Source organism: Lutjanus erythropterus, chromosome 4 (assembly GCF_056507025.1).
Source record: "Lutjanus erythropterus isolate fLutEry1 chromosome 4, fLutEry1.hap2, whole genome shotgun sequence".
In the NCBI taxonomy this organism is placed as follows: Eukaryota; Metazoa; Chordata; class Actinopteri; order Lutjaniformes; family Lutjanidae; genus Lutjanus; species Lutjanus erythropterus.
Genome location: NC_139320.1, coordinates 30,494,570 through 30,516,964, shown reverse-complemented (window position 1 = coordinate 30,516,964; position 22,395 = coordinate 30,494,570).

Sequence of the window (22,395 nt, the reverse complement as noted above, 5' to 3'; positions counted from 1 at the left end):
GGATCAGCTGACAGTGAGAGGACTGCCTCATTGGTCCGACACGGTTTGTTGCGGTCAAGTTTCTCACCACTGCAGCAGGGTCACATGACAAACTTACACGTCATATAGTCAGTGTTTTCTGCTACTTTGTTCAATACAGATACAAGTTTGTAAGAGTTAGTACGACACCTGTGAACACATTCAATGAGAACAGGTGTTGTTCTGATAGTAAGACCTTTGTAGGAAATTATTTCAAAAATGCTTTTACAGAAGTCTTTTGTCTTGTTTTGTGGTCAGCCTTTTTTCTTAGATTTTTTTGGGCATTTTTGCCTTTATTTGATAGGGACAGCTGAAGATATGACAGGAAAGGGGGGGGCAGAGAGACAAGGGATGACATGCAGCAAATGGGCCACAGATGGGAGTCAAACCGGTGACCACTGCGGAGGACTGACAGCCTCAGCACATGGGGCGCACACTCCACCAACTGAGCTGCAGGGACGCCCCGTGGTCGGCCTTTTCTGGAATAAAGTTTGTCTCCTTGCTGTGACAAACAGCCACCCCTTCGATATCCTCTGTTGTTCCTGTGTTTTTGTTACAGTGAGGACGATGTTGTGGCAGTTTCACGCAGTGTTGCTACCGTATGACAAACAAAAATGAAATCAAGAAAAGTTTCTGATCCCGAAAGTGAGTCGAGTCAGATCGAACCGAACCAAGTTGTATTGGACAGTGTGCCTCTAGAGGACAACTTTGCAATGGACAATGACCAGAATCTGTTCTTTTAAAAGTTTTTTTAAAATGTTACTACTCCCATTACATGACAAGGCTGCTGTTTTCCTGAAAAGACCAAAACTAACAATGAATTGATCTTCCTAACAAGTATTGTGTGTGTGTCCAGAGACTGATATATGTATCTTATTCCTCTGTGTCATCCTAAAATTCTCACGAGTAGTTCCTCAGTAGAAATCCATAGGCTGAGCTTCGTGCCACAAATAGAGGCAGGAAAGTGGCGTAACACACTGACACTGAAGCATATTTAGGACTTAGGAGGATTTAATTCAACTCAATGGTGTGTCGGTTAGGACAGATGAGGTTCCACTTGAATCTTTTATTTTAAGGTTGTTTGAGCCGGTTTCATCTGACAACACAAGGGGGAAAAAAGTAAAGACATAATTCCCCATTAACACAATTACTATTCCAGAAAAGGTCATTTAACTTCAAATATAAACACCATGAAGCTAAGAATCAAGAAATAAACATCACAGAAACTGAATTGCAATCAACTAAAGTCATTTTAAATGCATTCAAATCAAAGCAACTCAGTTTAAACATTTCAAAGGAAGGCTGAGGCATCCACATTCTCCTTCACCAGAGGAAGAAGGATGGCCATGTGTGGCCTGGCTGCTTTATAGCCTCTGGGCTCCACCCCTCCAGGAAGGGGAAGGCAGGTAGGAGTGGTTGGGGATTTTCCATCCAGGCAGAGGGAAACAGGTAGAGAGAGAGCTTGGGGGATTTTCCACAGACGCATTATTGGTTATGGTCTTTTCATGGGATCTATTGATGCTTTTGCTTTAATTGGACGGGACAGCTGAAGAGCAAAAAGGAAGGGGGGTAGAGAGAGGGATGAGAATTGCTTGTGTTTAAGAAATGCTTGTTCAGTCTCACACAAGATTTTAATTCTCTAAGAAGAAGACAGAGGAAGATAAAGAGTTCTTTTTCTGCTGTATTGTTAGTCAGTCCCAAAGAATGGAATGTTTACTTGTTTTTTAATTTCACTAACAATATGTATGTTTTGATTTGACTCTTGACAGGATAAATGTGATTAATGCAGTGCAGCTGAGCACCATTTGTTGCTCCAAATGAGGGAAGATTGATGCCACCTGGTTCAAAGTGGCACTAATTCCGGAGACCCTCCCTGATTGGACACAGGAAGCAGGTGACAGGATGTAAAAAGTTTTGGAAGACAGCAAACTGGTTGGTCTGTTTTTCTCTTGGCAGGAAACTGTGGAGAGCAGTGTTTTGTAGACTGTAAAGGATTTTCCATCCAATTGTCTGCAGAGGAGCCTCGGCGATAAACTTAATGAAACCGTTTTTCATTTCTTCTTCTTGTGGCCGGTCCGAATAAGCTTTGTCCGTTGAAAATTCAACGTCTGCATGGTGGTCACTCCTCATTACTCACGCTACCAACCATCCTCAAATACAACAAGGTCAAAAGACCTCCAGACATCAATTTAAAGGAGCAATATGTAGCCATTGTGTGTGCAAAAATACAGAACAGCAGTCCAAATAGTGAGTTGGAGCCATAGACCATTTAATATAAGTTATATGGTTGAATTAACTGTTTACCCCTTTCCAGTCACCCCTGTAGCCTGCCTGCACACAGCCTCTTAAATTGATAATACCCAGTGACAACAAGTCCTCCACTTTTAATGCTCAATTTAACAGTTATAAACATCTGTGCCATTCTACAATATTAATAATGACTCATAAACAGACACTTACTCATTTGGTGAAAATTCTGCATTAATTAAATAACTCTGATTTATGTGAAACAGACATACAAAATAGTTATTTTGGTCATGCAAATTTAAAAGGGGGGCATCATGGCTGCAGTGTTCATGCCAAGTTTCCTTGATCTCTGATGACACATTGTGGCCTTTTTATGATTTATTACAGTAAGTGTTAGATTTCTCATTAAAATGTTGGCTTAAATTTTGTTGAAAATCAAGTTTTTTAAACCTTCTGGTTACATAAAAAGATTGTTTAAACATTTAAATGACTGTATTTCAGTGTAAATCAAGTCCAAACTAAGGCCTAGAATATAATCCAACAACTTTTCAAACAAACTTTTTCCAGTTAACAAAGGTTTTTTGTACTGAGACAGAGCAGAGATATAAACAGTATTCAGATTACTCCAGCCTGCCCTGGGAAACCAGAGGCTGTTCAGTCACATGCACACTTCTCTAACCTCTGAGGTCACAGCATTGAGATGTTGAAATGTCGCCATCCTGATCACTGAAGCAAAAAGTCATCAGACGTTAGCCTGGCCCAGCCCGCAGAGACTAGGAGGGGGAATGGACTGCTTGTTACGTTGCTGTCCAGTGCAGAGACAAAGATGACGTCGGCCCAGCGGAGCAGAGCGGAGGCCATCAGACCGCGGGGGCCGTCTCCTCGTTAGGTCAGCTCATTAGAGCACCTCGTTAGCACGCGTCCTGCGTCATTAATTTGGGCAGCTCGCTGGACAGAGATAAATGGAAGAAGTTAGCTCGGTTAGAGGAAGGGATGGTTTCTCTCTAAATCTATTACGTGTGTGTGTGTGTGTGTGTGTGTGTGTGTGTGTGTGTGTGTGTGTGTGTGTGTGTGTGTGTGTGTGTGTGCGCACATTCCCAGGTCTCACACAAGACCTCATTCTAGGCCCCATTAGGTGACGCCTGCCTGTTGGCAAACAGAAAGATGAAAGAAGAGGAGAGGGAGGAGAAGAGATAATCACACAAGTTTTGCCAACTTGTAGTCTGTCTGCTTTTACCTTACATCAAACAAGTAAGTCAGATTAAAAAATCATACTTGCTATCGGGTTTGAACAGCATTTCAACAAATCTGACTCTAGTGTTGTGTCCACTTACAAAATAGCAATCCTTCCAAAGCCTGTTTCTGTTTTTAGCTCTCGTTTTAAGGAACAACCATCAAAAACTAAAACTAGAACTTGCGGTTGTAAAACTTTGCCAGGCTGATCTATATCAGTGGTTCTTAAACCTAGGGGGGGTATGAAGCCTCTGCAGGGGGTGTGGATGACCAGGGGAGAAATATGGAGTGAAACAAAGTTAAATGAAGATGATTTATGTAGGGATAGTAAACTAACAAGAGTTTCCTTATACTATCATGCTGACCTTTATTTCACTAAAATTCAACTTGAATCCAGGGGGGTGTGGGGGCATGAACTTTTTTCGGCTTCTGAAGGGGGGCCTGCCAGAAAAGATTTAGGAAACACTGATCAATATGCAATTTCAGAAAATGATGACCTGAACAGATATAATGATAAAAGTATGATAACAAACACTGTTGGCTTGTTTTCAACATGTTTTTGCTATGTCCCCGGGACTTTGCAGTTATTCTGGTTAGTATGTCTTTTTTATAACCCAAAGGTGGGACCAAGTCATCGTTTTGCAAGTCTCAAATTAACTCTCTATTCTAGTGCCAAATGGATAAATATATTTATTTGACCTGAGCACGATTTAGAGAGACGTCTGAAAAGTCTTTCGTGGTTAGACTCCATCGTGTCATCATCAAGATAAAGGGAGTAGTGACGCTGAGATTAGTAAAGGGAACCCCCGATGGAGTCTAGACACTGGTGGTGGTGGTGAAAGGATGGCTGATGATCTGGATCAGATGAGGTCTGGACTTCTGATGAAGCTCAACCTGGGCTCTGGATTAGAAGAACTGGAGGAGAACAGGGTGGAGGAGGGTCGCAACAGTTTGGTGCAGAAATGACAGCTGAAAGCGGCAGAGAGGGGAACAAATGTAAAGTTCTGGCACACGACATGATTGGCTGATGGAGACTGTGGCTAAATCTGGTTGGTTAGCTTAAGGAGTGAACACCCGATGATAGCTGATTGAGAATAAGTGGTTAAGAGAGAGCGGGGAGAGAAAGACAGTTAGGGATGAATGAGGCATAAGATGGTCTTCCTGATTGAACTTGCGCTGAGCTTCATATTGTTTATTGCATGAATGAAATTATCTGAGATTCTCTCCTCTAACTTGATTGGATGCTGTCTGATTGAAGCAAAGTGGGTCTGGGGAATTTGGTGTTGATCTGCGGGGAGTGAATAGGGTTAACGTCAATGATACCTTTCCTATGGGGAAAAATATCAAGTGCAACACTAATTCTAAAAAAAAAATGGGACACTGTGTAAAATATCAATAAAAGTTTATCAATTTGAAGAGTACATTTCTTGTCTTTATACTGTATACAATTGAATATAGGTAGTAAAGATTCTGCCAACCATTGTATTCTGTTTGAGTTCATGTGTCACACAATGTCTTTTTTTGGAATTTGGAAATAAGTCCAAGTGAAGTCGCAAGTCAGTGGTGTCCAAGTCCAAGTCAGGTTGCAAGGCGTTTTGATTTTTGTCAGGTTGAGTCTAAAGTTATCAAATTTGTGACTGAAGTCTGACTCGAATCCAAGTCTTGTCTAGTAATGAAGGTAAAACTACCCAAATAAGACCCAAGTTTTAATACACAATGCAAGTATTGATGTCAAAAATCTTTGCCCCTTGAATGACAGTATATTGTAGGAATATTGCAAGAGAAGGTAGATTTTTACCTCTGTTACATCCCTGCCATAAAACTGTCCTCAACTAATTGAATTCAGTTTGCCTTTGGGTGACACAGTAAAACTTAACAAGTCACAAAAATTACTCATCCGGTTAACAAGAAATGTGATGTCGGGATTAGAATCGACAAGAGGAAGAAGAGGGGGAATACAGATGAGTGACAGCGATATTACTGGTTCAAATATGTAGACTGACTGAAGGAAAGCAAAGTGAGCCGCAGTGAAATGAAGCGGCTGTGTTACCAGCTGTAGACGATGTTTAGCTCCAAGAATAAGGGATAAGAACCTCAGACGTACATAACATATGAACAGCCCAGACTGCAGGTTTTGCCTCTCCAATCCATCTGTCAGAGTGAAATGACCGGACTGACATTTTTCACTGACACCAGGGTGACAAGTGTCGTAAAACAGATGAAGCGGTCCTGCATTTGTGCTGTTTAACGTGCTGTACATCAGTGGAAATGTCACCAAGATAATGAGCATTTTACAGAAAGTAGACTGGGGACGTCTGTGGCTGAGGATCCAAACAGGAGGGTGGAAGTGGAGGAAAAAGAGGGGAAGACAGACTGATAAAGTCATTCAGCTACAGGTGGCGGGGTCTATCATGTTATCTCTAAAACTGGACTGACTGTGGCCCTGTGCTTGAAACTATGACACTGTACGTACCCCTCTGGCATTATTTCCTAGGGCACCCTTCTAGTGTTATGTTTTTATGAGCCATCGAAGTCAGGAAACATAGTTTAATGAGCGAGAAAGTCCACATATGGAGGAGGTAGGGTGGATGGATGAGTCAAACAAACAAGTGGCTGAGATTTCCTATGAGAAACAAATAGCCACAGTTGATTTCTTTTTAACTTTTTAATATATAGAAGTTATGTTGTAGCAGTAGCTAGCATGGTGTCAGGGTGCAAGTCGGCGTCTCAGTCTGACAAAGAAAACAGTTTATAAGGTAAAGCCAGCAAAACCCTGCAAAGGGGGTAGCAGAGCCACCAACCCCTTTAACAAACAGTAGTACACAAGCAACACAAACACAGCAAACAGTGGAACGCACAACACAATTCAGCGTTTCCCACAGTTAATTATACAAGAATTGGCAGTGCGAAAACATCCAACAACGTAAATGCAAACAGTAACTTGCTCAACCCAAACTTCAGTCAGTCTTTCAAGTCAGTATCAGACAGTCAGTATTAAAAAAAAAGTTTTCTGCTCAGAATGAGTCTTTTAAAATGAGTCAGAGCAAGACCTCTTGCTTTTTAGTAGCGTCTTTGCAAACAGAGCCAGAAACTCTGGCGGTACCTCTGCTGCAGTCAGTGCTCTGGTGCAGAGTAGCAGGTGACTCCTGGGAAGGACAGCTGGGCTGATGAAATGGAGGTTTTGTGGGTTAAATGGCGAGTTGTATGGAGATGTGATGATCTGGATTGCAGAGAAAGGTGGACTAAAGAAATGTCAGGCTTTTCTCCCGCTGCCAGGAGCAGACAGACTAAATGTAGACACTTTGGAACCTCTTCCCTTTGTGTGCCTGCCTCAGTCTAGTCAACATGTTTAACAGCTTGCAGCCATAGATGCCACCGCTTGCTCTGAAATGGTCATGATCCTGCTGGAATCCTGTACAACTTGATTCAACCATATAGATTCAGACAGTCATATACACAACAACCAGACATTTTGAGCTTATTCTTCAGGTGAAGGGCTCATTTCAGGGGTGAAACAGTCTAAGTAAAAAAAAATGCAAATAACTTAGATGAAGAAAATAACCCGCTGTAAAAGGTTCTAGATGTGTCACTTTTACTGGTCCCCCAGCAACATCTTTTAATCATCTTCAAAATGTGGTTTTCTTTTCAACATGGCACATAGCATGTGAACAAAAACAGAAAACTGGAGAGGAGAAAGTTAACTGAGACTCCAAAAGGAGCGGGACTAAGGAAGGGACAAAGTCAAAGCCAAAACACACAATTTTTCTCCGGGCAACACAAACGGAGATGAAGACACGTCTGTCAGTTGAAAAGGTTTGTACGTGAGAGAAGAATTTAAGTTTAACCCAAAGCTTTTTAATGACAGTTCATCAACATTCATAGACAAGAGGAAAAGGTTGGAAAATAAAAAATAAAACGGAGTTCCTCATGTTTTTAGATCAGTCCGACCTCCATATTCCCTACAAGGTCTCATCGTTACGATGTCTCAAGGCAAATTTGTTATAGCTGTATTTATTGAATAACACTTAGAGATGACAGCAAAAAAAGGCCTGCTGTCATTACCTACTTTGCATCACACTGCCTCTCGGATCTTTTCATCCAATCATTTGATTTGTGTGTCTCGCTAGTTTCAACACAATGAATTGTGCAAATGAGGCAGGTGGCATGCACTTTCAAATAAGCTTTCCTCAAAGACATTTACAGTGTTGTTACAAAGTAGAAGAATTGTAGAAAAAGTAGAGTTCAAACTTCTTTCTCAGCCCTGCACATTTGTCTATTATGACACAAAGTGTTCATGATCTAAAACAGACTAAACTGTCACATTTATATAACATGTCAATAGGCTGAGTTAAGATAAAGATGAACTCTCTGGATCACATCACAGAGCATCTCTCATCATGTATAGGCTAAGCACATTTATATTTTATTTTTCCACTCTTACCCACACTGACTTACAATGAGGTCTTCAGTGGAGAAATTCAATTTCTAGCCCCGTCATCATTTCAAGCAACCAGCAGTAAGTTCTGTACGGTTCAGAGGCAGAGTGTAACCCCTGAATGAACTTGTAGAGAAGACGAACAAGCAGAGGAAATGCGAAAAATAAAGGTAAATAGAGCTAAGGAGACAGGTAGAAGGGATTTCTTAAAGGATTATGCTTGTGTGTGTGTATTTTAAAGTGTGTTGTGACAGAGGCAAGTATTTGGGACACGAGTGGGGGAGTTGCAGCAGCAGCACTGATGAGAGTGGGACTGATTCCCTGGTGGGAAAGTCTGCTTTTTCAGATGTTTTTAAGATGGTTAGCTTTCTCAAGCCCACTCTTTGTCTATAATCTATCTTTTGTTTAAGCAATCATGACGGTTGATTCACAGCTGCATATTAATCATATTTTGCAGCTTTACTGAATCACGTTTTTTAGACTGTTGTTGGTGCACCAGAGGCACAAATGTGCTCCAGCTTAAATGCTTGTTGGCTGGTCGAACAGTGTCTGAAATGCCCCGCTTGCTTTCCAGCACCGAGTTGGGTGGCTGTGTCTGGCAGTTTCTATAACTTTCCAAAACCAGCAATCACATCCACTGTAAGCTGCCAGCATGCTTCATCAGAGCTGCTTTAGGGATGCTTCAATGCCTTTAAAAGCTCCTCTCCCCTGCACCTTTTCTATGATGACTGTCTTTTCACTCCACCTTCGAGTGCAGCCATTTGAAACAACTTTAAATACCTTCTATTTCCAACGTGATCACACAACACGCCATACAAACCACTTCTTCTCTGGTACAACCTGGCAGTGATTAGCCAGGTGAGAAGGAGGCAGGGTGTGAAATTCTCTTTCAAGTTCTCTTTTTCTATACTTGACACAACTATTTCTGTCATTTTCCGTTTGTACCACTGAGTACAACAGTATGAATGCCCTCCAGGAAAGATGTTTAAAGATATTACAGCTTTAACAGCACGGTTGTCACTCAACCTTTGAGTGTGGCTGCCCTAATCAGTCATAATCTCTTTTTTCCAACACATTGAACAAACCTGTTTATTTCAAGCATCAGCCCAATGTTACAGCAGTTTGTAAAATGTGTTATGTGTCATGTACGTTAGTATGACCTGCCAACCTGCTCCATGCATCAGTGAACGGACTACGCAACATGTCAGAAAAAAAACATTTGCTCTTGTTCTGGTTTTGTGAGCTTTCACACTCTTGTTTCACCTTCAACCTATTGTCAAGTCCTTGACATTTCCATTTCCCCTCCAACCAGCAGTCAGCACAGACAACAAGAGACAAAGTTACTAGACTGAGTAGTGGTTCTAATTTGTGGTCTGATAAACAGTAAATAAATCACATTCATTGTCCACTATTGCTGAGTAGCAGTGGGTGCTGTAGTCTTGCATAACAAGTCCTGTTGCTGAGCTAACTAGCCAACTAGTGGCAAAAGTAGCTGTGAAAAACATGTATAAACAATCTGAAAACTCTGAGGCATAAATCTCCAAAAGCTAGGCAGAGAAGCTGGAGGGTACCTCAGTGAAGACCAGAAAATGTTTCCTCCGTGAAATATAATCCAGTAATAATCCAAGGAAAGTGAGCCTGAACGCTCACTTATCTTGGACTGGCCAACTTCCTGGGGTCCTTTAAAAAGACAGGAGCTAAAACGGCCAGTTTCAGACCAGCGGCTAACAGTTTTTTTGGGAACAGGACACAGAAGTCCTGTGGAATTCTTGCAGGATGGGAGTCAATGTCACCATTCACCATGGGACTGGGACAGGACAGGAAAAAAGTCAACTGGAGCGGGAGCAGGAATGATAATGACAATAGGTCAGTTTTTTATATATAAAAGCTTGCGTAGTGACGTGTGTGGATGGGAGTGGGATGGGTCAGGAGTCGTTCTTCCAGGACTGGGACGGGACAGAAATTTGTTCTTTACTCCGTCATGGGACTTGGAGGCGACAGGATTAGTTTTGTGGGACTGGAATGGGACAGGAGTGAAAATCCACTCCTGTGTCACCCTTTGTTTCATACAGGAGGTGAATAGAAGGGCTGCATAAAGGGCCAGTACAAAATAAATAAAGGTGCTCTTGAACAAAGCTACTCTGGAGTCCTGGAACAAAAAATTATTTAGTTATTTATTCAGAGCTAATGTCATTTTCTTAGACATTTTACTTACTCATTTTCTGGACAATTTTTCTATGCCTGTCTCCTGTCATGAAAAATACAGTTTTATTATAATCATTTTAAATAAGTAAGACCTTATTTTTTTTACATTGCATGAATACGAATGTTAGTAATTTGTTTCTGATGTTTTACTATGCATTTCTGTGCTCAATTGTGAGAGCACCTTGAGAGACCTTTGTATTAAACATGCTCTATAAATAAACCTGAACTTTGTGACTGCAGAGCATCAGTGGGACTGAACCATGGCCAACATTAGCTTTTTGAATTTGATATGAGGCATTCCAGTCAGCCAGGAGCGGGGAATTTAGGAGAATTGGGTGACACGGGAGAATTTGGGGAGGCAGGATGCAGCTTTCTGGATGAGTTGTTGTGACAGAGGCAAGTATTTTGGGACACGAGTGGGGGAGTCACAGTGGCGCAGATGAGAGTTGGACCAATTCCCCGGTGGGAAACCATCTGATTTTTCAGATGTTTTCAACTGTAAAAAGCCTGCAGTAGCTCAGACAAGAGAGCGAGTTCGAGGGCCGGTGCTGTATAATGCATAGTCTCCTAAAACAGGTCATGAAGTGTCTCATCCCAACTCAGCCGCCCCCTCGTGAGGGTTCATCACCCGCCTCTTGCATAATGTATCCAACAACTCTGCCCCCCAAAAGGGTACAACACACACAAGCATCTATCCTGCAGGGAGGTGGAGGTTAATTCTGTCTCCTTTCAGATGTCATGAATACCAGTTTGAAAAACAGATTGAATGTGAGAGGGGGGAGACATCTGCTTTGATGTTAATGAAATTTTTTTAGTGACCCTCAGACCTCTCTTTGGTTTTACAAGCCAATTATGTGGAAGGGAAGCCGAGGTTCATGCTCAGACTGTGATTTCTATGGTGTCTTACAGATTGAGGTCTCCGTCTCTCTCTCTCTCCTCCACCCTTTCATCCTCTAAGTCTCTGTCTCATCTCCATCTCTCTCTGTTGCTCACTCACTTTTTCTTACTTTTTTATTTGTTTCACCTCAATTCCTCCCTTTAGGGTCAGATGCACACAGCTTTGTGAGGCAGTTCAACAGGATCAAGTGAAAATATTTCTTGAGGTATCAACTGAGAGAGAGACGGCTCTGAAAGCTGAGACACATCAGCAGAAGCCAGAGTCTAAATGCTGCATACAGACAAAAACCATGTGTACGGTAGTGCCAGCCCAGTCTCTTTAATTTGTTCACAAATAACACAACTTTGTACTTTCAAATAGCATGCAGGGCATACGACAAAATCTAATATTGCGTGCAGACGATACACTAATCCCTCCCATTAAATGTGGGTGACGCAGGACAAAGAGTGAGACAATCCGCGTAGGGAGGAGGCTTGAGAGGATGGATGAGTCAAACAAACATGGGACAAGACATTCTCACTCATAACTGCAGGGCTCCATGGTCAAGTTGGCAATAATGAAGTTGTAATTCATAATTAGTTGTTTCTTTTGCTCAAAATAATCCACTGAACTTTTTGTAGGCAGTTTCATGTAATAGTTTCTTTCTGCAGCAGAATCTACCAGAATTATTTTATTTCTAACAGAAAGTAATTCCTACATGAAACCATTTACAACAAAGTCTGTGAATTATCGTGAGTAGCCAGGTCATGATTTTTGGAGAGAAGGCAGAATGATATCTCGAACTCTACAACTCAAACCAAAAACATCTAGATAATAAATGGCACCACATGGAAAATATGTATTTTTGATTTGGGGGTGAACTGTCCCTTTAAGGAAAGATCATAGCTTTGGTAAAATAAGTTAAAAAGAAGTCGACATTGACTTTTGGTTGACTCCTCTTGCTCTTTGTACTATGTCACCTGATTTTGATGGCACATCAAAACATAACGCTAGAGAGCTGCCTTCAGAAATGATGTGAGAGGGATACCTACAGTCTATAGGTTGAAGCGCAGACACTGACCAAGCTGCTGCTGTTACTGTGAAAATGGCACAGTCAGAACCGGTCAGATGTGCAGAACACACACATCAAACTGACTACCTAAGTCTAAATCCATCACCATGAATCAGGGGTTCTAAAAAAGAAAAGACATGGTGCGGAGAGAAGAAGAAAATGAAAGGAGCAAGAGGCACTGGCCAAATTTCTTCCGAAAAAGTGTGAAAAAGCAGGCAAAGCTGAACGTGGCAAAGGTGAGGAGCTGGGCAGACTAAAAAATAAAACTTGAACTTAATCGTTAACATTAGTACAATCACACAGCTGCACTGCTCTTATAAAGCTACAATACTGCATCCTCCTCGTACTGGAGTGGGTGTGGATAAGTGGCCCAATTTGGAAATGGCTGACCTGTTCACTTGCAGATGTACATGTGGCGAATTAATGATATGGATGCTGTAAATGGGCAGAGTCATACCTACTGACAGCTGCTCGAGCATTGTTGTAGAGCCTCACCAATGCATAATAACTGAAACTGCCCTTTTTCTTTCTTTTTCAACACCTTAGGACGGACCGTGCAGTAACCGGACCACCAGATGTACGTGTAATGAATGGCAGTGGTGGCCCAAGAGTTTGAGAAGTGAGCATGTGGCTGGGAGGTTGCAGATTCAACCCTTTAACTAGTTGGATAAATAAATCTGCTTGAGGAAAGTGAAAGATCGGTACTTGCCTCTCCTTATTTAGCACCACTGAGGTGCCCTTGAGAAAGGCCTTTAACTCCACCTGCTCCAGTGAAGCTGCTCAGGGTCCAGCAGTTCACACTGTGGTTGCACTGGGCAGCTTTCAGGTGTGAGTGTGTAACTGTGTGAACGTGATCAAAGCATTTCTGAATAAGAGAACATTGCTCTCAGTGAAACTCCACTGAATAAATAAAATTTAAAATAAGATTTAAAGATTTAAAAGAAGATTGAAAACACTGAGACCACAAAGTAATGTTCAGAAATACACCTGTAATGACATAAAAATCATACACAATCACCTAAAAAAATCTAAATAAAATACCTTCATTATTAGATTCTGTCTCTTTTCAGCTCCATCTCCTAGAAAACACTGATCTGAAGTATGTGTGAGGAGCCCACATTCTCACCTCACATTCTGTTTTTATAAATGCTGGCTTACGTGGGGGGAAAAGGTGTTTTGTGTTTGTGCGTATCATTTATAAATCTGGCCTTCTATCTCTCTGATTTCACAGCTTTGTCGTGTAGCTTTTTACCCGTTCACATATTTGCTCTCTTGATTCGTTGCAACTGTGAACAGAAAAGAAATGATGTTTTACACTGGAGGAGGCCTGCATGGACTGTGTGTGTGTGTGTGTGTGTGTGTGTGTGTGTGTGTGTGTGTGTGTGTGTGTGTGTGTGTGTGTGTGTGTGTGTTTTCATGGAGAGTTGTCTTTGTATGCTCATTATGAAGTCATTTGGTTTCTCTCTCAGTCAATGGAGATAAAATACTTCAGCAGCAAAATGATGACGATCAATTTCACAGTTATCGACTTCATAACAAACTGCCTCCAGGCACTGACCTGCAGCTTGATGCTGTTTGTTCAATAACAGTCCAACCTGTACATACACATGTAAATGTACATGCAGCCTACATGAACAGCTTAAAAATCCATAATCTTCACTATTATCCTCTTAGGTGTGTGTGTGTGTGTGTGTGTGTGTGTGTGTGTGTGTGTGTGTGTGTGTGTTTTCCCACATCGACCTAACAGGTTAACTCTGTCATGCTTCAAGCAATTTGACATTAGTGTTTTATCTGATGTCACACTAAATAAAAAGTGGTGCTAAATGGCACTAAAAGTTGTTTGTAATCACAGTGGAACAGCTTTCGGTGTTATATAGACCTATCTTTAAAGGTGCTAGCTAGCACCTTTGTCAAATGGTGCAAAAGAACTGTTAGAGGTGCCGTACAGCATTATACTGCCTCAGCAGAAAAGGAACCTGTTATGATGACAGGCAGACAGGTTTCTTTTGGGGGTCCTGGAATATTTATTTAGGCATACATCGGTCAAGACTGAAGTCACATTGTTTTTGTTTGGTGTGTGAGGAGTTTTGATCTATGCAGAGCAAACTGAATCTTTTTTTTTTATTGCTGTCACACGAACCTCAAAGATATCTGCAGCAAACTTTTTAAACACTAACACAGTGATTTTAAATCAGGAACAAACACATTCGAAACAGAATGGTGGCAAAAATTGAAATATATAGAATTTCTTTGCAGCATATTTACAAAACAATGAAATAATCATTCCAAACACAGCTGGTTGCAGTTCAGTTTGAAAATACCCAGGTGTCCTGTTTTTAGTCTCATTACCAAACAGACAAAAGCAGATGGTGCACGGTACAAGACGAGTGATTATACAAACATGTCACTGTTGTTTTTTGTTTGTTTGTTTTGTTTTGTATTGTTTTGTTTTGTTTTGTTTGGGGTTTTTTGATCATTTGATTTTTTTTATTTCAAACATTACAAAAATGTTTTGTTTTTTTTTTAAATAGTATATATATATATATATATATATATATATATATATATATATATATATATATATATATATATATTACTGCAGCCTTGGAAGTTCAGGACTTTGTTGTTTCAGCTTCTTATTTTTACAAGTAAATTACTACATCCAAAGATAAAAACAGAAAACAGAGGACATTTTGCTGCAGGCAAATTGCTGCTTTTCTGATTCAGTGTTGTTATCTGCTTGAGTGCAGTCAATAAAGTAAAACTGTTATTATTACACTATAATGAAAGTTATGTTAAATAATGAACTTTTATCTTTGAAGGTTTTGTGATTTTTTTTTTTATCTAATGTTCCCTGCTGTTAGTGTTTTTTTAAGCCCAGTGTGTTATGAGTGACAGTGTGAGCTTTGTGAATGAGAGCTGTTGTCAGTGTTTTGGTCAATGAGTTTATTCAAGACATATATGAAGTGTTTTAGGGGTTTAAGTGAGTTTTGGACGTGACATTAACTGTTCGGCCAAGATGTATGTTGGTACCACAGACTGTATGTGGAGTTTTGAAAAAGTGCCTTGAGTGTTGACTGATGTTTGTACACAGTTTAAAAACACTGTTCTGTAGTTTTTTGTATTCTTTCCCCAAATAAACTCAACTAAGCTGAAGACACAGTAGAGAATGTCTAAAGAACCATACAGGGGCGTAACTTTTTGCGTGTCAGTGGTGCTGCACCTCAATCAGCCCAAAGAACCGCTGCAGAAACGCTGTTTGTGTAAATCACTGGTAGAAATAGCACGTGTCAAACCGTCAGCTGTCCAATTCAGCCCGGCACCTCACTTTATGTGCTGTAAGGTCTGGTGTCCACAAACCACATGTCCCAGAGAGCATCCTGGTTGTGTTTTTTGCTCAGTGGAGGCATCTAGCTGCTAGAAACGTTAGCGTCTCAACTGTTTCCAGCAGTGACAGTCCAGCCATGTAGCTGCAGCTGGTTGACTTTAACAGTCTCACAAAATGCTTTCATTTCCAACATACATTTTAGATTTGAAACCTCACTTGTTGACTTTATTACTTGTGCATATTTCATTTCTTCACACTTCAATTTCTGCTTGCCATTACTTTTTTTCTAGACTTCAGCTTTAAGAGCTGGTGATTAAATATTAAATTATCACTAAAACCAATGCTACAATGCTTATGCTTGTTATCATCTAGCTTTGTTAAATAGTTGAGTCTGATTGGTCAGTTACTGACCTGGAGACCAGACTCTGATGGAGCACTAACATCATTGCTAAATTACTAAAATCATTTTAAAATGTAGATTTTGTGTCAAATTATTGATTTTATTTGGTATAAAACCATGTAACAAACAGGATAATGTACAGTGAGCAGGTCATTATTGCTGAATAAATCGCAACAGGGTGATGCAGGACCTCCACACGAAGCTGTTTTGTTTTGTTTGTTTTGTTTTGCATAATGCTGATGTGGCCTTGGATTAGTTTGGTTTTACGTGCCAAATGTACATCGTGAGAGTTATTGTTCTACTATGCTTATCTACTAAACCTAATTAGAACCAATCCTATGATGCTGCATCCTGTTCTATTACACTGATAAAATGAACACTTCAAATTTTATTATCCAAAGAGATTAAAATAAAAGGCACAAAGCACAAGTCGCCTTTAACATCTTCTTTAAAGCTGCAGCTCGAGAGCTTAGTTCCAAAATGCTGCACAGCAAATCCATTTTGAGTGGAAAAACAATCAAGTTCGTTATTTAATATCTTCTAAAATACAGAGAATTATTAATGTTAAAATGTAATCACTAAATCACAAAGGACACGAGTTACTAACCATCCTTGGATGAGCAACATAATTTCATTTTGCAATGTTTGTTTGTTGAAGAGCATGTCACTGCAGATACGATGAATTAAATAACCACACATTTTTCCCTCTAGATTATTTTCTTTTCATTCTGCGCCGTGCTCGCTGTGAAGAACCGCAGATAGGAAGTGGAAACAATACGGAGCGACTGGAGGCTGAAGGAAGATAAAGAAACAGACACTGACTTATTAAAACATGGAGTCTGTCAGTGAGGCAGACCATCCAGCAGAGGATTCCCAGAGGAAGAGATTCTTTTTTCTCACAACTTCAAAAAAGAAAATAATCAGTGTTTTAGAGAGGAGAGAAATAGAGAAATAGATATAAATAATTATCAGTTTATCAACAATTCAGATAAGGGAAGTTTATCAGGGCTTCAAAATGCAAAAACAAATTTATCCATTTAAGAAAAAACACAAAAAAAGAATGATATTTGGTTTTATGAGTTTTTCAAAACAGTATTAAGGAGTATGAAGGAGATGGAGGGCTGAAATTTAAAAGCACTTCATTAAAGTTGGTTCTACTTCAGCAGTCGCATTAAGAAAGAATGCATATACATGACAGACGAAAAGGCACTTTACATTTACAATTCATAAGAAAACAAAAAAAAAAGGGCTTAAAAGCGAGCGATGAAGTGCCATCGTCATTCAGTTTCATTATGTTTTTGTGATTGGGGGCAAAATAAATCCCTCAAAGAAAAGGTCAGCTCTTAAAGAAGACTAAAAACTTTATTCAAGTTTAAAAACTTCAGACAGGACGGCAAAGTTCACAGCTTTTCTGAGCCCAACTTACAAGAAGACACTGGGAAAAAAGAGACTTGGAGAGACAAAAATGTTCTCGCATTAGGTCCATTGATGTCTCATCATGTACAAAAACTGTCCTTAAAGGGACAGTTTACCCCCAAATCAAAAATAATGTGAGTTGCAGAGTTTTGGAGATACTGACTGAAGAGGTGTCTGCCTTCTCTAATCCGCAGACCTGGTTGTGAGCAGTTTCATGTAGGAACTAGTTTGTGTTTATTAGAAAGAAAGTAGTTCTGGTAGATTCTACTGCAGGAAGAAAGTAGTTCCTACATGAAACCGCTTACAAAAAGGTCTGTGAATTATCTTCTGTAACTGGGTCATGAGTTTTAGCTGTTGAGTTTCTCAAATGTATTTTTTTTTTTCCACTTCGACCAGTTCCATCTAGACCCATTATATTGACGATAAGGTAGATATCTCCAAAACTCTACAACTCACACCAAAACAGTTTAGATGGATAAACGGCACCACAGGTTGGAAGAAAGAATATGTGGTTTTGGTTTGGGGATATACTGCACCTAAAAAGTGCCACTTTAGAGAGTTTAGAGAGATTAGAGGAAAGAAGTTACAGTATTTCTTAGATTTAAAAACAGTCGTGTCATCACAGAGAATCATTCATGAGCGTAGAGTAAACAAACTAGTGTAAAAAGATTTTTCTCGGAAACAACACAACAGTTGGTTCTGACAAAGTTAAGTCGATTGTAGGAGAGACATTCAGTGAGTGCATCACTGAGACTTTTCACTACATGTATCACTCCGCTTTACAGGCTAGCCGTTACATTAATGTCACAGTGTCTAACAGGTAGAGGCAGAACAAAAAGAGGTATCTTGTACAGTAATAATTCAGGGCTTATTCCTGGAGGATCACTGTCACACATGGTTTAATCTGACAAAGTACACAGAGTGGGATACAAGAACAGCACTTTTAATAGCTTTTCACCTTTTAATCATACAAAATGCCCCCGCCTACATGCATACATGTCACCATTGTTACGGAGTGATTTGCATAAATATTAGTTATAAGAGTTGATTAGTTGTAAGAGTGCTGCCAAAACAGATTTCACGATCAGCAGATGGATTTATTAGTCTAGTTCAGTTTTTGAAATCATGCAAAACCTGCCATCATAAAGTCATACAGAACGTACTCAGTCAGTCTTGTGGCAGTTTTATGAATAAATCTGGACAACTAAAGGGGATAGAACTGAATTGTAGGTGGGAAAATGCAAAACGAGTTGTGTTTTTTGGGCGATTTTATCGAATGTACTGTTGACAAAGAAAGTCAACCGAGCAGCCGTACACTGTACAGGGAGAGAGAAATGGAAAAAGGCAGGAAGAGCTTCTACATGTCTCATGGTTCTTATACCCATAAAACCAGGATGAAAACCCATTTACATACCAATTTTTTGTCTTAAGAATCTGAGGACATACTGACAACAACAACTTGTGGTCCCAGAGCAACTACAGCACAACTCACATACCTCCAGTTTCCTCACACTACAATAACTCCCCCAGATCATTCTCAATAAAAACCTCCTTAAGTTTCCTGTAAAGCTCCAACCTCCCAAATTAAAGATAAAAACATTAAAGAAGCACTTTCAAAAGCCCTTAGCTAACACCGCTCTGCTTCCCTCTGTACAGAAATAGGTCCCACGATGACGGATGCGCTGACCCTTCACCACAAACATCAATCAGCCTCATTATCTCGACCGCTGTGTGCCTCCTGAAGGAAAAGTCATATCTAACTGCTTGTATTGACAAATCTGCAACAAAAGCACTTTTCTGCTCATCTGTCCTGACATGAACACTCTGAGCACCGACTCCTGGGCCCAAAGATGGTTTGTGGTATGTTAAAGGCTATAAGCTAATCTATTCTTGCAGCTAGGACAACGTTTTTTTTTTGTTGAGCATGAAGTTCATGTCATATTTCATTTTTTTTAATTCATACAGTTTAAACCAAACTAGATCACATTAATTATCCCTGCCAGGCGTAAGCCGGTCGGGGATCATGTAATCGCTCCCATGTGTGTGTGATAAATGGACCTGCATCTTGTCCAGAGCTAATCTCAAACACAACAGGACCGAACAGCCGAAAACTATTTTTGGAGATTCATGACTGTGTGCTGAAGGACCTCTGTGATTCACAATTCTGAGAAACCTTAAAAACCTTTTAGTGCATTTTATTAAATTCCTTCAAGGTCCAGGTCAATATAGTGGTAAGTTAAGTCTTATATGCGTTATATAAGTCTGGACAGACATGGATGTAAACTGTAACTTGACTGATTGGTGGAAACCTACAACTGTGAAGCTGTAATTGTATTTTTTGACTGCTCTGTTTTATATGACCATTGACAGCTGACTTCTCACTCTTCTTAACCGGACACCAGGGGCCACAAGTGATCAACAGCTTCAGTTTGAAATCTTCTTTCAGCCAGAGACAACATATGTGGACGTCTTGTTAATGTTGACATAGTCTGACTCACTGGATGTACACTTCCGATATAAGTCCTGCCATTGGTTGCTCGCTCCAAGTGGATCAAAGCGTCTGTGTCTACGTTTTCAAAGTCCCCAGGAAAGATGACAAAAAGTCAAAGTTGCAACCTACACCCTGAAAACGGCAAATTTGCACCTGGGATGCTAATGGTACAAACAAGCTAACAGCCATGATGTGATCATTTTAATGCCAGAGCTCGCCACCCAACATGCAAATGTTCCCACCAAAACAAGTTCCTTCTCAACACTCTTTTGCTGCAGCACCTTCGCTGCATCCTGGGCTTAGCTCCACCCAAGATGTTTGTGATTGGTTTAAAGAAATGTAAACATGGCAGCACATTTTTTCCCCTATAGCAAAATATGTATGTGTGCCAAACCTGTTTCCAGTGCTGAGTGCCGTGGAGAGAGGTCTGGCTATGCTAAACTAATGTTGGTGTAACTTTACAAACCTCTGCTGGTTGCCTCTAGCACTCGTGGTGACATTGCAGTAGTTGCTTCACCAGCAATTGCCTGGCAGAGATCCCTGAGGGGAACTCTTGTAGACTCTTCTGTTTTTTCCTACAATGTAGTCAAGTACAAGTTTGTCAACTTGTTGTAGGGAAATAAAGGTAACCAGTTTTTTAAAAATGTTGTGGGTGGATAAACTTTGTGGCTTTTGGTTTGTGGTCTCCCTTTGTTAATGATTTCTTGTAATAATGTTTCACTTGCAGATATTTTCCAGGACTTGATGTGTTGTGACAAATGTGTTGCCAATGTGGCTGATGTTTGGACTTGTGTTTTTGCATACCAGGTTGGCACAGTTTCTTTAAAATGTGAGATTTTTTTCTCCCTGGGAATCTGTACTGACTTCAATTTGTCTGAATTGCCAGGTCCGCCGGCTCTGCTGGGCCGGCAGCCAGGTGCTGTGAACCAAATTGCATGAGCGTCCTGCAATGGATTTTCCCCAGTAATAAGTGTAACTCCTGCTTTTACAATGTCATACAACCTGCGTCTTATTTTTGTAGTTGTGGCCATCACCTTTTTTAGCCCAATTGTCTGACTGCTTGTGTTTTTCTCATCTTGTAGAAATTACTTTTGCAAGTACAGTTGGTAATAAATACATGCCCAGTAACTCTAGCCTTTGCCTGGCTCTCTGCTGTGCTTCCTTTTTTTTCTGTTTCAGCCTGATTTTGTGATTCTGATCTCACAGCCTGATCTGTTTTGGTTTTGTTTGCTTCTGCTGACCACCTACCTGCTGTCAGTCCTAAAACTGCACACTGGGGATTCACTGATCCAACAATTTCACTCTCAGTACCCATCATAGTGCCTTGATTCAGGGCATCTGCTGATGATGCAGAGATGTGACCAGTGCTCTCTTTTCCTTCAGTCTAAATCTGTATTTAAATGAGATTGCCGTGGCAGTGGAAATTGAAACAGCACATAATGTGACCAGATTATGGCTAGGTATTATCCATAATGTGAGCACATTAAATAGAGTAGTAGGTGTAATAAGGTCTGTATAAGCAGAGGAAGCTGAGCACTGGAGCAAGTGGAGCAAACGCAAATCCCTGTTATTCATTAGAGGTGCAAAGTTATGGTTTTGTCTTTTTAACAATAAAATCATCACCATACAGCCCCTGCAATCAGGTGATTATATTTAAGCAGCCTATATTTATGATCATTTTATCATTTTCAGCAACAAAAAAACAAAGTAATAAATTATTCCACAGTTTTTGACCACCCTCGTCGGTTCAGTTGACCTGTCCAGGGGCGTCTCCAGACTTTTGTGGCGGGATCCTACTCATGCAGGGGTGGCATACGCACACACATGCACACATTAATGTACAGTTTTCCCATCTCCTCATCTTTTTATTTCAAAGATAAATGGTCTTACCAATCACATACCAGAGAAATATACTTTAAAGCTTCCAGTCTTTATTATTTATGTCCTTGAAAATAAATTTTTACCTCCATTGTACCTTTATCTTCAGGTTGTGACACTTCTAAATTCATCCTCAGACTCGCCTCTCACTGAACAGATATCCGTGGTTTGTTTCAGTCTCCAAAATGTTTTTGCTCAAAGTAGGTCCATTTTAACCGTTCCTACTGCAAAGCTGAACCAGGAAATGATGTAGCTCCTCATTCAGTATTTTTTTATTTTCTAAAAACATAAATTAATTCAATACAGGTAATCACTTTAGCTTATTTTCTTTGGTGGCTCCCGTTAATTTTGTGTTTTGACTGTTTGTAAATTGCATTAAACTCAATTTCATTTGATTTGTTGGTGTGACCTTTTAGCCGTGCCATCATAATTTGTTCTTACAACAACACAATATTCTTCATTCATTTTTCACAGATGCATTAACATTAAAATACACAAAGTTTTCTCTTGGGGTAGCATGTTCCTGGACAGTGGGAGTCCAGTGGGAAACACTGAGCCAAATCCAAGAGTCAGCTGTTTTAGCATTATTGATTTTATTATTTGGGATCTAATGGAGAGAAACACACTACAACCAAGAGGTTAGGTGTTCAAATTCAGGGTTTTCTTTTAAATTACGCTACTATTTTTTCCTGGAGAAGATCCCAACCCCCTGCGTGCATCATTTACAAGTTTGCTGTCCCGTTTTAAAACCTTACCAAGCATCCATGTGTATAAATACCAGTACTAATTCAGGGT